At 46.0% G+C, this 15,732-nt stretch overlaps 1 protein-coding gene across 9 annotated transcripts in view; it reads left to right on the plus strand.

Moving 5' to 3' along the window:
* fbrsl1 (fibrosin-like 1) overlaps positions 1 to 15,732 on the plus strand; it is a 267,754-nt gene that overhangs the window by 49,811 nt on the left and 202,211 nt on the right. The gene's annotated exons all lie outside the window — the stretch shown is intronic.

Consider the following 15,732-nt stretch of genomic DNA (forward strand, 5'->3'; position numbering starts at 1 on the left):
TTTTATCAGCAATATAAAGATATACAAGGGCAGGACTACGTGTTGACTAGAGTCCTGCTCAAATGTACTGGGCTGGCTCACCAAATCCTACCCATCGAGGAAACGCCTCAAATGATGCCACAAAGTGGCCAGGGACCAGACGACTGTAACTTACAACGCACAGCTCTGTTAACTAAGCTACGTTTCACTTCGATGAATCTAACAATCCTCCGAGGCATCTAGGATCAACATTTAACACCATCCGTTTTTCACCACCCTCTTATCCACAGAGGCTGAAGAAGGATCAGCACAGAGAACATTCCAGTAGCCCTGTTTGTTGTTGCTGTCAATCAAACGTCAATAGTCTGTTGGCACCTTTCCCCGCCTCAGCTTTTGATACGTGATGCTCATTTCTGTTTCCTCGGCGTCGCATTGACATGAGGCGGACCTCAAACTATGAAGGGAAAGTGAAAACAACCCCCTCAGAACACATCATGCCACATACACCCACTATGTATTACATGTGGCTACATAACCAAGACTTTGAACCTTGTAGTCCGATAGTCCCATAATGCCATTCCTGCCTTCCACTCTGCGTATGAAGTCAGGGAAACCCTCACTCACACACACGTGTATGGGAGGGGGGCTACCGTAAGAACACAGGGAACCTTTTCTTTTGTTTATATTCAGATCTTACTGTTTCTATCCACAGAGCAAATTGAGTGAGTGAGAACTGAGTTGATTGAGCTGTGGGTTGGTGAGTTATAATCCTTAGACGCTCATCATTTAAAATGATGTTAATTTTTTGGCAGAAGCAAGGGAAGTCTGCTGTGAAAATATGTAGAGGAATTGACTGGAACAAATCGGAATGAAATGCATCTTATCGTGATATAGTTATAACTAATTCATGAATTAACTCAATAACTCGCTTGCTCACTCTTTCTGTCACATTACATCTCCGGTCACCCACTGTATCATAAAAGTAGTACAGATATAATGGTTGCAGCTCAATGTTTGTTTCGGTTAATCTTTAACATACCACAGATGGAGGTCAATACACTTAGCCGCACGCATGCTCAAACAGACACACGCCCAAGCACACACACACACACACACGCACACACAACATAGTTCCACATTCAAACTGCTCTCTATTCTCCCTATGCTTCCTAAAAAAACTGCTGACTTTGTAAAAACAAACCAGTTGATGGTTCTGCATCTGCAGACACGTGTCAATCAATCCACATCCATAATTCAACATTGACTGGTAGTACCTGGACAGGTGGTAGAAGTGAAACCAAAACTGTGTGCCGTCCAATTCCTTTTTTAATTAAGCTCCACAGTTTGTTCAATTAAATACACATCTGCATTCTTGTTTACTCGTACTATAATTTGTTAGATGGTTAGAATTCAATTTTCTTTTATCCCATTTTAATCAGGTGTTTTTATTAATTATCCCTGACAAAAAAAGCTAAGCAGCAGAGGAAATGGAAACCCTCACAGCGTTTCTCTCATGCCGGCAGCTTTGTCATCAACATACACAACAAGAACCACACAACAGCACATGAAACCGAAACTGCTACAGCCCTGCAAAAATTCGAACTCAATCCCAAAGATGAATGCAGAATTTAAAGCATTGATTTGGGTAAAAGTTGTGCTATTTTAAGGTTGGAGAAAGGGTACAGAACGGATGATACAACATACATGCAACAGGTTATAAGGGTTCGTAAACATAGAAAACATGAACGAGAACGACCAAAGCGGCAGGCAGACTGGCAATACAGAGTTGCAGTCTCTCTCTCTCTCTCTCTCTCTCTCTCTCTCTCTCTCTCTGTCTCTCTGTCTCTCTGTCTCTTTAAATATAACTGTCAATAAACATATTATATGCATATATATCTTTATCTATATCTCCCTATCTCTAGCTCTATCTCCAAATACGATTACCTGAAATCATTATGCGCGTCCGTAATTAGAGGCCTGTCATCCAGCCGGTATAGTCAGCCTTGACTGTGGGTGGGCGTGCGGGATCCTTAAACCAATCCCTCTTTATCTTTAACCCACTCTCTCTCTCTATCTTTAACCCGCTCTCTCCCTCTATCTTTAACCCGCATGGTGAGGTGCCAAGGCCTGTGTTACTCATAATGGATGTCTCACACCCAGCTCAACCATAACCACCTGCATGCCACCTCCCACAGCCATCCCCCTCTACCTGTTAAAGAGATGATTATATATAGGGATGGGTTGGGAAGAGAAGGCTGCTCAGATCCATAGGGCTGTCCCTTTCTCTCCCTCCATTGTTCCTGTCTTGCCTCTGTCCCTCCATTCTCTCTCCCTCTCCTGCTCTCGGTCTGATACCTCCTTTTAGCTCTCTGTCTCTCGCCCTCTCGCTCTCCCCACCCTCCGTTTCTTTTATTCCGTCCAGCCTCCTCAAATGCCCCCTTCTCTCCCTTCCTTTCTTCCTTCCTCCTGTCCGTCCGTCCTTCCTTCCCTCCCTTTCTCTCTCTCCCCCTCCCTTCCCCCTCCGTCCTGGTGTTGCCGGTGGCATGCTGCCTGCAGGCCGGAGAGAGCTTGGAGGTAATTGTATTGCTGTCAGCTCTCTCAGTTGATGATTTGCCCGTGTAATTATGTTACAGCTTGACCGCTTCTTCCTCAAACATGTATCCTGCTATCCTGGTGAAGGATCTGCACAGGGGGGCAATGAGAAATGACTGGCAGGCTGTGTGTGTGTGGGCGTGTGGGTGCGGGTGCCCTTGTGCGTGTGTCTGTGTGGGTGTCAAATGTGATGATTAAGATCATTTCCTCCTTGTCATGCTTTGCATCCCTGCATCACGTCACAGATGGTTTGAAATTCCGTTTTTCCCACCACACAACCCCCGGTGCATTTGAAGAGGTTCAATTCTGCTGTATCGTAAATATTATGAAGATATGCAGGTAGGTCGAGTGAGAATATAAATCGAATACGCAAGGGATTTTACTTGTAGATGTATGACTAAGAAAAGCCAAAGGCAGAATGAACTGCGGCCCAGGATAACGGGGTTGAATAAGGCTTCAGCCTGGAGATATCAATCCCACTGTTTCATTGACATTTCTTTATTTGCCTTCGAAAGCAGAGAATATAAATAAGGAAATTACGTTTGTCAGACCATATCCACTGTATTTGTGCTTTGTTTCAAGCTAAAGCAAATGCCTGACCAAAATTGTGTAGCGTACTATTAACTATTTAGGAATGGATCAGACGCTTTTATGTAAAACCACCCACAGTGAGTGATTTAATCTTACACAACTTTTGAATACCCTGCTGCCAAACAAGGTATTTTTCATTCCTCTGTAAAACATTACACTACTGCGTCACACCATCCGGACCATTCCAGCTTCTAGATTCTGCCTCACGCACGTCATTATTTTCAAATCTGCAATGAGAGCTGTGAGATGGAGGGGTGGGGGGGGGGGCTCATCATTAGATAGGGAGGTCTCAGGGGTGTGCCCCCTTCCTGCTGTAATTGCATGTGCCACACGAGCACATTACACACTTAACACTGCAGAGCGGGGGCGAGAGGGTGACTGAGCAGGAGGGAGGGAGGAAGAGTGGGGGGGAGAGAGAGGAGGAGGAGAGAGAGAGAGAGAGAGAGAGAGAGGGGGGAGGGAGAAAGAGGGAGAGATCTGGGACGGACGCCAAGCCGGAGGAAGGTGAGCGTATGAGAGGATAAAGTGTGACCTAGAATGGACTAAAGGCATATGCGTGTGTATGTGTGTGTGTGTGTGTGTGTGCGGGTGTGTGTGTGTGTGTGTACGTGGTTGTGTGTGTGTGTGTGTCTGATGAGGGCAGACCACCTTAAGGCAGGAAGCCTGGACGTCAGGTGAATAAGAAGTGGTGAAGGATTCGGTTTAAATGGATGAAGAACGGAGGAGATGGGCTGTTTAGAAGACGGGACACGAAGAGGGAAAAAGGAGCGAGAGGAAGAGAGCGAGCAGACAGTTGAATTAGGCATTAACCAACAGACAGTTAACCACACTCCACTTGAACACAGTGGAGCGAAGAGCCGGTGAGGCCGCCCTGGTTTGGAAGGAGGGCTTGTTTTGCTGTCTCTGTCAAGATCTCTTTATCGCTCTGTGGCAGTTCTCCTGCCTTCCGTTCAAAAGCGGCAGCGATGATCTCCTCCCGCTGTTTGAAGCCCGCATCATGATTGTATGTGTCATCATGTTTTAGGTATCACAGTTATCGACACGTATATGACGCAAAAAGCATGATACACATCTCCAGACAGAGTTTCCAGCAGTGATTTCCAATTGCAATTCCTAACCCTACGAGTAAGAAGCGGGCCGCGGAATAAAACCCAGGACTTTTAGCTGGCACAACAACCTGTATAGTCAATCTCTTCATGAAAGCAAAGTTATTATCCATATAAAGCAGGTAGGAGTGCGCGTTGGTACTAGATTTACCTGTACACATCTGCGTGCTCCCCTCTCTGCCCCAGTACCTCGGCACCTCCCAGCTCCTCCTGTCAGCTCCCTGCTGGGGGAACAAAGCCAGGTGCTCACACCTCACCCCCCCCCCCGCCTCAGCAGGAAACGCTCCTCTCCACGTCAACAGAAAGGCTTCCGTCTCGTTTTCGTTTCTTTTTTTTTGGCGAGTCAGCAGTGGGGGGCTGCGCTCGCAGTGTGTTTGTTTGGCTTTGATTTGCCTTCTGTGGAAACCCGGGGGTAAGGGGGGGGGGGGGATGAATGACTGGAAGATTTGGAGGCTTTGAGATTGGGAAGAGAGATCTGGACCGGGATTCAACTGCTTCTGTGGAATATTTAAGTAGTTCAGGATAATCGGCTCTCTTTATCCCGCTGGTTGGTCTTTGGTGTGCGTGTGTGCGGGTGTGCTTGTGTGCGTGTGTGTACCTGTGTGTGTGTGTGTGTGCGTGTGCGTCTGCGTGTGCATGTGCGAATGGCACCCTTTCTCATTGCAAACCTCTAGAGGAAGAATCTGACAGATTGATTTGTTGACACTGTCAGATCATCACAAGATGACACATGAGACATTTATAGAGACTTCTCGTTGCTCAGCCAATAGGAGAAGAGCAAGAAACATGGCTTTCACTAGCCCTGTTCACACATGCAGTCTTACTCTGCAAAGTTCCGGAAGATTTCCTGTATAAGGTCATGTGTGAAGGCTAAGGGTTACGTCGTAGTACACAAGACTCTTCACATTGACTAGACTCCACTGAGGACGTTTGTGAAATCGGCGCCTGTTTATCTCAACGCACTAATGCTTATCGGGTTATCTGATAGTAATATCAATACAGCTTCTTATGTTTGCAAACAAACTTTTTGCTGGACAGGTTCAGCAATAGGGAGCTACTCTCAGTCCGCGAGTTTAATGGCAGCTGGCATCCATAAGTGTAGAGTTACCGAACTAATCTCAAACCCCTGCTGAGGACTGAAATCAGGGACTGTTTATCCTAATGCGCCAATGCTTTTCGGGTGATCCGATAGTAACGTCAATACAGCTTCTTATGTATGCAAACAAGCTCCTATTCTCAATCATTTCAGAACACGGGAAACGTTCCGAATGAAGGGAGCTCCCCTCATCGTGGTATTAGCGTCCCCTGCTACACTTTCTTTCCGGCATTGCTATGACACGTCTGAATCGGAGCAGGACAGAAACGACCCTGAACGTAGCTTAATGTGTGATTTGTGTAAATCAACGGTTCCTGCAATGTTTTCCTATTAATTTACATGGAACCGTGTGTGATAGGGGCTTTATCAGAGTGAGAGCGAGGGGGATATAGACTTAAGATGAGACACAGGACAGCAGGCCAGCTGCTCTGCACTGCAGTGTGTATGGGTGGAGGCAGGGAGCTTCCTCTCACAGCGAGTGGGTGGTTCACACCCTGCATCACTTCCTCTGTGGGGAGCTTGCTGGTCAGACAGCCATCCAGCCACCCAGTCCGCCAGCCAGTCAACCAATCAGTTGGTCATCCAATCAGCCAGGCAATCAGCCAGTCAGCCAGCCAGTAAGGTAGCGAATCATCCAGCCAGCCAGTGAGCCAGGCAATCAGTCAGTCAGCCAACCAGCCAGTCAGCCAGCCAGTCAGCCAACCAGCCAGTCAGCCAGCCAGCCAATCAGTTGGGCTTCCAATCAGCCTGCCAGCCTTGCGTAAGCAAGGCCATCATCAAGTCAGCCAGTAAGCCAGCCAATCATCCAGTCAGCAAGCCAACCAGCCAGCCAGCTAGCCAGGTATTCAGCCTTCCAGTCAGCCAGTCAGACAGCCAGTCAGCAAGCTCATGATGCATGGCCTCATCAGCAGACACACTGCCACAGGCTGCACACTAATGCACCGAGCTCCCCCTAATGGGCCCAAACACTGAAGACCTAAAACAATTTAAAACTGCTTGAGACTATAAATAGCTGCCCTAACTTAGTCAAAGGACTCTTCTACAGCTTCATCACCGCTCTTTTCATTGCTGCCTGCGCTGTTGTTGAAAGCGTACTCAACCATTTCCAGCTGTGGTTGTTTCATGTATTTCTTGAAAAAGTAATCAAATATACACCTGAACGGAAAACTAGAAACACGCTTTCATGACGAATCCTATTGAATTGTGCATAGAGCCGGGTAAATCCATGAGGTGCTGGAACTAACATCACATCTCATCCCACCTGTATTGGCAACTCCCCCCCCCTGCCCCTCCAGCTGTGGTTGGCCAGATGGTGTCGCCATGGCAGCCAATTCATCCCTCAAACACATTGGCTAAATAAGGAACGACACACATGTGTGTGATCATGCACCCGCTGGGGCATAGTTGTCCACTTATATCTAAACACACACTACGCAAGAAGGCGAGCATTGCATGTGCCACTTAAACACACACACACGCAGTCATTCGTGCATGGAAGTGCGCACACACGCATGCATGCATGCACGCACGCACACACTCATGCATGCACGCACACACACACACACACACACACACACACACACACACACACACACACACGCCTTTAAACATGGATAACAAACACACAATCATGCATTGAAACACGCATGCACGCACACACAAACAACACAGACACACATACACCCACGCCTTTAAACATGCTTCACACACACACACACACACACACACGCCTTTAAACACACACACACACACACACACACACACACACACACACACACACACACACACACACACACACACACACACACACACACACACACACACTTACTCACAATCATAGCTACATAGCTAATTGACTAATATTATACCCAATAAATACACATTCTATCTAAAAGGAAGCAGATGTTTATACTATCTTTTCAGACTCCTGCCTTCATGTAGATCAGAAAACTATAACCAGAATGTTTTTTTCACCCACTCTGAACCAGATTTTCTGCCATTATAAACCAAATGTCTCTGCTGTCTCTAAAAATAATTGATGGGCATTTTTCGAGGATGTTTCTTTATTGTATCCCCTGCATAAATAGCATTTTATGTTTTTATCCTAAATTTTTGTTGAGTAAATCATTCCAAAGCAAGGGCATCATGTAATTTTAGACAGTTTGATTATTTATGGCCCGGAAAGAGTAAGCTTAACAGCAGCTAGCAAACCATGCAATGTTCTCCAATGAAGACCAGCTAATCAGTTCAAGGATACTCTCCACAGAACCCTGCTTAAGTGTTCCCTGATGTGTTTTGAATACAGCTAGTCTTGAAACACGGTCCTCCATCATATTAATTCATGCGTCTTAGAAACGGTTTTACACAACATCAGTCCATTTTTAAGAATTCAACCAAGTCCAGGAAAAAGGTCACCCTTATCGATGAATATTTGCTTTGCTGTAGACATCTCTGAAATTGACCTGACCGAGTTAGCCACAGAGTGCGGCTATAGGTTCCAACCTCTTCCAGCTAAAAGAGTCGATGCCGCAGGCCTGAACAGTGCTTTTTGAAGGAGAAACCTCAGTCTGTCATGCTTGACAAGCATTGGGCATATGCACACATTTTATGAAACCATATATAAGCATGAAAGCAAGCCATGAGAATACATAATGCTGTTCACTTGTGAGTGGATGATCCAGCAGAGAAGTCACTCCCAACATATCTGGAGAAAGCAATACACTAATACACGGAGCATACCGTCGTAACTGATTATGTTAAGAAAGACTTAAAGATGTCTTCCACATCATTTGATATTAGTCTATTCTCTGCAGTTCAGCTATCTTAATAAACCGTTCATTTTCAATTCTGATGTTTTGCTAGGCTTTTAGCGTGTACTGTTGATAAAACGTTTATTGCCACTACACTCAAATGCAATTAAAGTCTTTACACTTCCCTGAAGATGTTAAATCTTGCTCCCCCCTCCGAGAAATAAAATTGTTAAGTTAGTGTTGTTTAAAACAGCAGCAGTGTTTTTCTTTGTTTTGCCCAAGTCAGTGTTAATATCACACAGGGCGAATTGTAAAGCTGCATATATAGGAAAAGGTCTGGTTTTAACATCCAAAGGCTGTGAAGATTTTTTTATGGCTGCCATAATAGTTAAGTTATTGGGTGTTTCTGCCCTGCTTTCTGACAGCACATTTTCTGCTCAGTGTAGCCTCCTTCCCTTTCACATTAGTGTTCGTCTGAAACCTGGCAGATGTGCAGAATAATAACCGTACTAGAGAAACACTTCTTGTGCGCTTGCCCTTTTCTGCTTGACTGGAGCACAGCTAGTTTGCTTGAATGGTGAACAGCTGGTTTGATTTCAATTTGGCTATCTGTCTGAGCATCAGAGATGTGCCATGGTCTCATTCCAGGGGGTTCACAGCCTCCTGCTGAATGCTCTGCTTTGATCCTGTTCTCTGTAACTTTATTTTATCCATGTTCCTCCCTTTCATCCCGTCCTCCACCTAACCTTGCTCATCTTGCTCCACTCGCTCTTTCCATGTCTTCCCCCCTTCATCCTTGTGTGTGAGAACCATCTGTCTTTAAACCCACTCTAAGATCGCATCCCTTCATAGATCCCCCCCCCCATTTGTCTATTCCCTGCTGGTGTTCTGTCTCTTTGCATCATAGAGATCAGTGGAATCCTTCACCTTGTGGTCGCTTTTTGTCTTTTGTTTATAATTGATATGGCCCTTTGTGTGGAATTATGCAAAACAAAATGTCTTCAAATCTGAATGCCTTCTTGACCCTTGTTGTCTTTCAGATATTACGTGTAGTTCTTAATTAGTCATGGCAAATACAACCAAGTGGAAGTTCTCCATTTCTAATGTAACTGCGATCTGTTAGTAGCCACATGTTGTCATTACGGGGACTTACATCCCTTGCGCAGAAACAACTTAATTATGCCTCGACATTATCATTCATCTGGAGTGAAATCGAAAACATAATGAAAACATTATCCCGACATTTCTTTATGTTATTCTATATTACACAAATTACGGGAACTAAATGAGCGATATAATATGGCAACAATTGACTCTTTAGTATTAGGGGTGACAGTAAGGTCATTGTCTGCTTCTGATAACTCACTGAAACATAAATGTCCTCCTTTATCCTGAGGAACAATGAAACGACAATCTGCAAAGCTCTGTGAGAGATGTTAGATAAATGCCATGCAGGTAGGACAAGGGAGGAAGAGTATGACGGAGTGCGGAGGCTAGATGTTAAAGGCCACCCTTATCTGATCTCTGGTGTATGTCCTCAGAGTTATGTTGTGGTTTGTTGTTTTGTGCCTCCCGTGTTAGTCCAAGGTCTCAGTGCATTGTTTCCAGATTAGACTTTAATTATTTATATCACCGTGTGTCAACGTCTTGGAGCAAAGGTTTGGTCAATACTCACACACTGTTGTAATGAATTTCATTTTGGCTACAGGCTTAAGGGCAGGTGTTAACAATATTACATTGCGTCTGTGTATTGACCTGCGGCAGATCAGCCCTGGCTAGGATTAACCGATTGATTCTCTAGAGTGCACAGTTATAACATTAACATAAATCTTAAATCAACCCTTAACTCCAGCTTAACCCGGACACATAACACAACCTAAAAGCTAACCCTAACCTCAACCCTAACCCTCTCCCCGACTTAAACCCTGACACCTATCCCGCTAGCCTTAACCCGAAAGAGACAATTGAAGGGTTTCTAAGGATTCCACCTGTCTCTTGCACCTGGGCCTCTCTGCACGCTTACCCCATAACCTCTGACCCTTGGCCCGCTCAAACTCAGAGTGCCTGGCAGACGAGAGCGAGGGGGAAAGGCCTAGAAGGCCGACCAACATGCAGCGGCAGCAGCTCTATTAACAACAGAGGAAAGGATTTGCTTCATTTAATCCTCTCGTGGCGAGCCAATTATACCACATTGATCACTGTAGAAATGTGTGCTTTCTCTTGTTCATGAGGGCTGATTAGCTGCTTGGCTTACAATGCATTCTCCTTTTCATCCACACGCACGCATGCACCCACGCAAGCACGCACCCAAATTCCAGGCAAATTGTCCTCTGATTATATGTGTTGCCCACTTTCATGCGGGGGCGAGATCTAAGCGTGTGCCGTAAGTTAATTAAAGGTGTGTTTGATATTGCTGACAGAATCATTAGTTGTGTTGGTCGTGTCGCGGAGCGTGTGGGGGGGGGAGGTGTAGGTGTTTGTGGTGCTGTGTGTGCGTGCGTGTGTGCACGTTTCAGCCCTGCTCTGTTGTAGTAACAGATGCGGGGGGGGGGGGGGGCATAAATGGTAACTAGGGGCCACAGTAGTTGTTAAATCAGTGCGGTCTAAATCAGGACAAGACACAGTGATTTAGCAACCCCACCAAGAGCCTGTTAATTTGCACAGCAACAGTCGCTCCAGCGGAATGCACATAAATCCCCACCAGCCGTAGCGAGAACTTCACCACAAATAAAATAAATAATCAAATAAATAGCACAAGCTCAACATTTCTAAAGTGGTGTTGCAAATCTTTCCCGCTCAGCGGATTCAGGATGGAGGTGTGTGTTGGTTCCTGTGTAGTGGTAATTTACTCCCTAGCATGGGGCTGGCAGGCAAACCACCTCACGGAATGATAGATCGCTGTTAAGGAAAATGAAAAATCTGAGCAGGCGTGGATGTTAAACAACTCTGGCTGTGTGAACACGACATCACCATAGAGGCTTTTATAATGGTTCCCTATGAGGCCGAGCCAGTGTAGGGAACGGAGTGGTAATGCATATTTGACGTGTTTGTGTGCAAGAGCGTGTGCGTGCTACATTACAAATAAAACAAAATCACAGTATATCATTATCATTATTTACCTTGTTTGGGGAATAGGAGTGCTTAGCTTCAGTGACTGTAGTGCTTTGATGGGCAGCACTTTTATGTGCAGGGACTTATCAGAAGAGCCAATCAGAAGACAGGCTTGAATCTCTTTGATGAGACTGCCCTCTCCAGCAACTTGCTTATTGATTTGTTCTGTTTCTATTTCTGAATACGAAAGGAGCAACTTCAATAGACAACTAATGAATAATAACATTGTTAGAGAGGTGGTTGAAATGATCAAAAGATTTGCAGATGACAACAAAGACAATTCAAATGAGTGTGACCAAATTCACCTGTTGCATTGTTTCCATGGTTGGGTTCCATAGTTTTAATTCCCTATCTGGCTGTTTTAAACCATTTGTGATTGAAACAGACAGCAGCCATTCATCCAGAGGTGCAGTCGGTGTGTTTGTCCTGCAGAGTAGTTGTTGAATCAGTGCGGTCTAAATCAGGACAAGACACAGAGGCTAGCGTTGTCCCCAGTGTTTTACACACATTCACACCCGTAGATGTATTCGGACATACGTCTCTCTCTCTCTCTCTCTCTCTCTCTCTCTCTCTCTCTCTCTCTCTCTCTCTCTCTCTCTCTCTCTCTCTCTCTCTCTCTCTCTCTCTCTCTCTCTCTACTATAAGTTTTCTCACTCTCAGCACTGAAGGCTCCATTTGTGAGCCTCCTCCTGTACGCCTCCTGGTTTATGCATGTCCCCCGTGCTCTCTCTCTCTCACTCTCTGTCTCTCTGTCTTTCCACCTGGGCTGGTAACAGTGGGAGTTCTCTGAGCAGAATGTGTAAAGCCTCCTCTGGGAGCTGAGCGCCAGAGCAAAGCCATGCGCTTACCACATTGTTGACACGAAACCCCCAATGCTGCATTTCCTGCACTCCTTTACACAAATCACATGCACTCACACTCACACACACTCACACACCCCCAAACACGCATGAGCGCAGGCACGCTTATTCAATTTGACAAGCCCACCTACTATAATACACAGACACACACAAGCATGGGCACAGAACGATACACACACGCACGCACGCCGACCGCAAGCGCACACACACAAGCACACACACACGGCCGCCAAGCAATCTGGAACAGTAACAAAGCTCTCCAATGCTGTTGCCACGGTAACATGGCCGGGTCAAACCAGAACCATCTCTCCTGTTACCCCCTTACTCCCCCTCCCCCCGACTCCTTACCCTCCTCCACACTTCTCCTCCCTCTCTCCATGCTTGCACACGCAATTTTTGCTCTCTACCCTCAGCTCCTTCTTTATCCTTCCTTTCTTCCCTGTCTATCTCACTCCGTCGTTGTCCTCCTCCTCCTCCTCCTTCTCTGGCCTCTACTCTCACCAGACACGTGCCCAGTAAAATTCAAAACAGTTATTGACTCAATCCTTCTTTTCCTTTTATTTTTTTCCCCTGTACTGTTTGTGAAAAATGGGCAGAATGAAGGTAATCGCTTGGTGCAATTTGTCCAATTATAATTCAACATGCTGAATAAACGGCAAGTGTGAATGATTATTAGTTGATAAGAAAGGAAATGAACAAACAGACAACAACGCCTGGGGATTGGACCCCTTTCCAGCCCCCTTTCTCGTTCTCCCTATCTTTCTACCTTTATCTCTTTTCTGTCTTCATCACTCTTTCCCTCTCTTTTTTCTCTTCTTCTTGTTTATTTCTCTGTCTCGAAATCTCTCTATCTCTCTCTCCATTCCTCTGTTCCTCTCTCTCTGTCTCGCCATCTCTTTCTCTCTCTCGCCATCTCTCTCTCTGTCTCGCCATCTCTCTATCTCTCTGTTCCTCTCTCTCTTTTTATGTTTGTTATACATATTTCCTCTTCTCATGTAAAACTACAGATGGTGGTACCTGATAACCTCAGTTTACAAAGCTTACGTTATATGTTTTTCTGTATGTGTGTTTACGTGTGCATAAACAATGCACCAGTTTGTTTGTGGCTAGAGAGAGAACATGTGTTTGCTGATCATTACAATGTTACTTGTCAAGGGCCCTTGATGCACAGATCTATCTTTAGTTACATTCTCCATATTCACAGAAGCTTTGCTGCTACAAAACCAAGAAACACTTATTGTTCAAAAGTGTGTGTGTGTGTGTGTGTGTGTGTGTGTGTGTGTGTGTGTGTGTGTGTGTGTGTGTGTGTGTGTGTGTGTGTGTGTGTGTGTGTGTGTGTGTGTGTGTGTGTGTGTGTGTGCACATGCTCGTGTGTGTGTTTGTGTGTACGGGGGGGGGGGGGGGGGGTTGTGTGAATGTGTTTCAAATACAGAACCAGAGCATGATACAAATGACGTGCATCTCAGTTCATTGAGTTTACAGCAGGGCGTTGAAGACTCCTCTTAACTGTTGGTGCAATATGCTAAACTGTTGATGTGTTAAGGGTATGGAGAAAGGAGACATCCTTGTTTGGTGGGGGGGGGGGGGGGGGAGTATCCTCTAGCAGGAGGAATGCTAGCAGGATGCTACCTGCTGGTTGCACTGGTGTCATTGATCCCAAAGCTTACACACCAGGTTTGTTTTCTTAGCACACGCGTATATTAATTAGGAGGCATAAGAGGGGGGTGGGGAGGTAGGGGAATGGGTGGGTGGGGGGGGGGGGGGGGGGGGAGCGGTAGATCACTCACTCTGAGCTGGCAATCCATTGTGAAGGTGGATGACTGCTGATGGTGTTGTTGGCATGAAGGTTCCCATCGAGAGCAGGGAAACACCGGAGGGAGGGAGGGAGGGGGGGAGGGAGGGAGGGAGGGGGAGGGAGAGGGAGGGAGGGGAGAGAGAGGGAGGGAGAGGGAGAGAGAGGGAGAGAGGGGGAGAGAGGGAGAGAGGGAGAGAGAGAGAGAGAGAGAGAGAGAGAGAGAGAGAGAGAGAGAGAGAGAGAGAGAGAGAGAGAGAGAGAGAGAGAGAGAGAGACTGCCGCTCTGTGTTGCCAGCGTGTTGCCGCTTTGTCCCCGTAATGGCGCTTCAGAGATGGGCCGTCTGGGTAATGAATCGTATGACAAGTAGCCTGCCAGTGCTGCCCTCATGAGAAATGAATGTGTTGCTTCAGAGGGCCAGGGACAAGGCTGGATGCTGCATGTGATGCCAGCCAGTAATGCATTCGACGTGCTAGCCATTAGAGCTGGGTTATGCATGCACGACTCATGGTAGTGTCATGGTCGTTGACGTAAGACAAGTATGTAAGGGTGAACACAACAGAACCCTGTAAGGTAGTTCATTTAAGATCGGGTTGTTGGGGATGCTCCATTGAAAACAGAATCAGTCCTGAGCCATTGTTGAAATAGGGGCATGTGTTGTTGTGTTAGCTGTTATCTGGCTAATGTTCTAGCCATCTGCTAAGCCCTTCTCCTCAGAGGCAATTATTTCATTATTCAGAAGTGGCGCGCCACAGGGCTGAGGCAGGCCTGAGCTGAGTCGACAAGCTAGCAGACAGGGCTAACCTGTCGCTAGCTGATGCTAGCAGAGACCACCTGTGCTGTGACTCCCGATTGGGGCTCATCACAAGTACCAGTGTATGATTTACTACACAAACAATAACAACAGGCAGATGGAGACAAGGACGAACGCAATCGCATCATCACACACACAGATTTTATTGCAGCTATATTAAACCCAAAGAGAAACTTGGTCCAGATGGTGCGTGTGTACGTGTGCATGTGTGCATGTGAGCGCGTGTTTGTGTGCGCGTGTTTGAGATTAGTCGAGTATGTGGATGGGGGGGTGTAGCCACATATCAACCAACCGATATTATTATAAAACAAAATATTTTTCTTGCTCATACTGTAGAAAAACCTGCAGTGGCTTAATTTGATAGCGGGTGGACAGCTACGTTTGTTATTCCAGCGAATAAACAGCAGTCCTAGCCAGGCTCCAATCCTGTCGTGAAGTGGGTGATTAGTTAAAGGGGAGGATTGCTTGGAAATGCTGTAAGAGGAGCCGTGCGCTGACGACAACGGACGAGAGCAGCACTTAATATTATAAGCTCTTCATATCTGTGCCGTAAAGTGATTATGGGCTCCACTGAGGCATTGTTCCGCTGTTGACAGGATCAAATAGAGAGAGTTACAGAGTTAGCTTGGCTTTCTGTTTTACTGTTTCATGTTTTTTTCTTTTCTTATGCTTCTGTGTAAACTAAAAGGACTATTATCCAACACTCATCTTAAGGGTCTAATCAGACTTCATTTGCATGCATCATAGGAGACGCTTCTATCCAAAGAGACTTGCGCAGAATAAAGAGACACAGGTGGACCTGGTTAGTCAATCCCACAGACAATCTATTTAAAATACATTTTGCTCAGGTACACAGATGCTTGGCCAACATAATGCAGCTGAGCGTGTGTTTAAAGAGGGATGATGTATCGACAATGACACTTTGCACGATTAACACCTAAAATGTTAGTACAAAATACGTGCGTGTGTATGTGTGTGGGTGCCTGTTTGTGTGCAGGGCGTGTGTGTGCGTGCGGATCTGACGTTGACTTTTGCTTCAC

This window comes from Gadus morhua, chromosome 6, assembly GCF_902167405.1.
Source record: "Gadus morhua chromosome 6, gadMor3.0, whole genome shotgun sequence".
Taxonomy (NCBI): Eukaryota; Metazoa; Chordata; class Actinopteri; order Gadiformes; family Gadidae; genus Gadus; species Gadus morhua.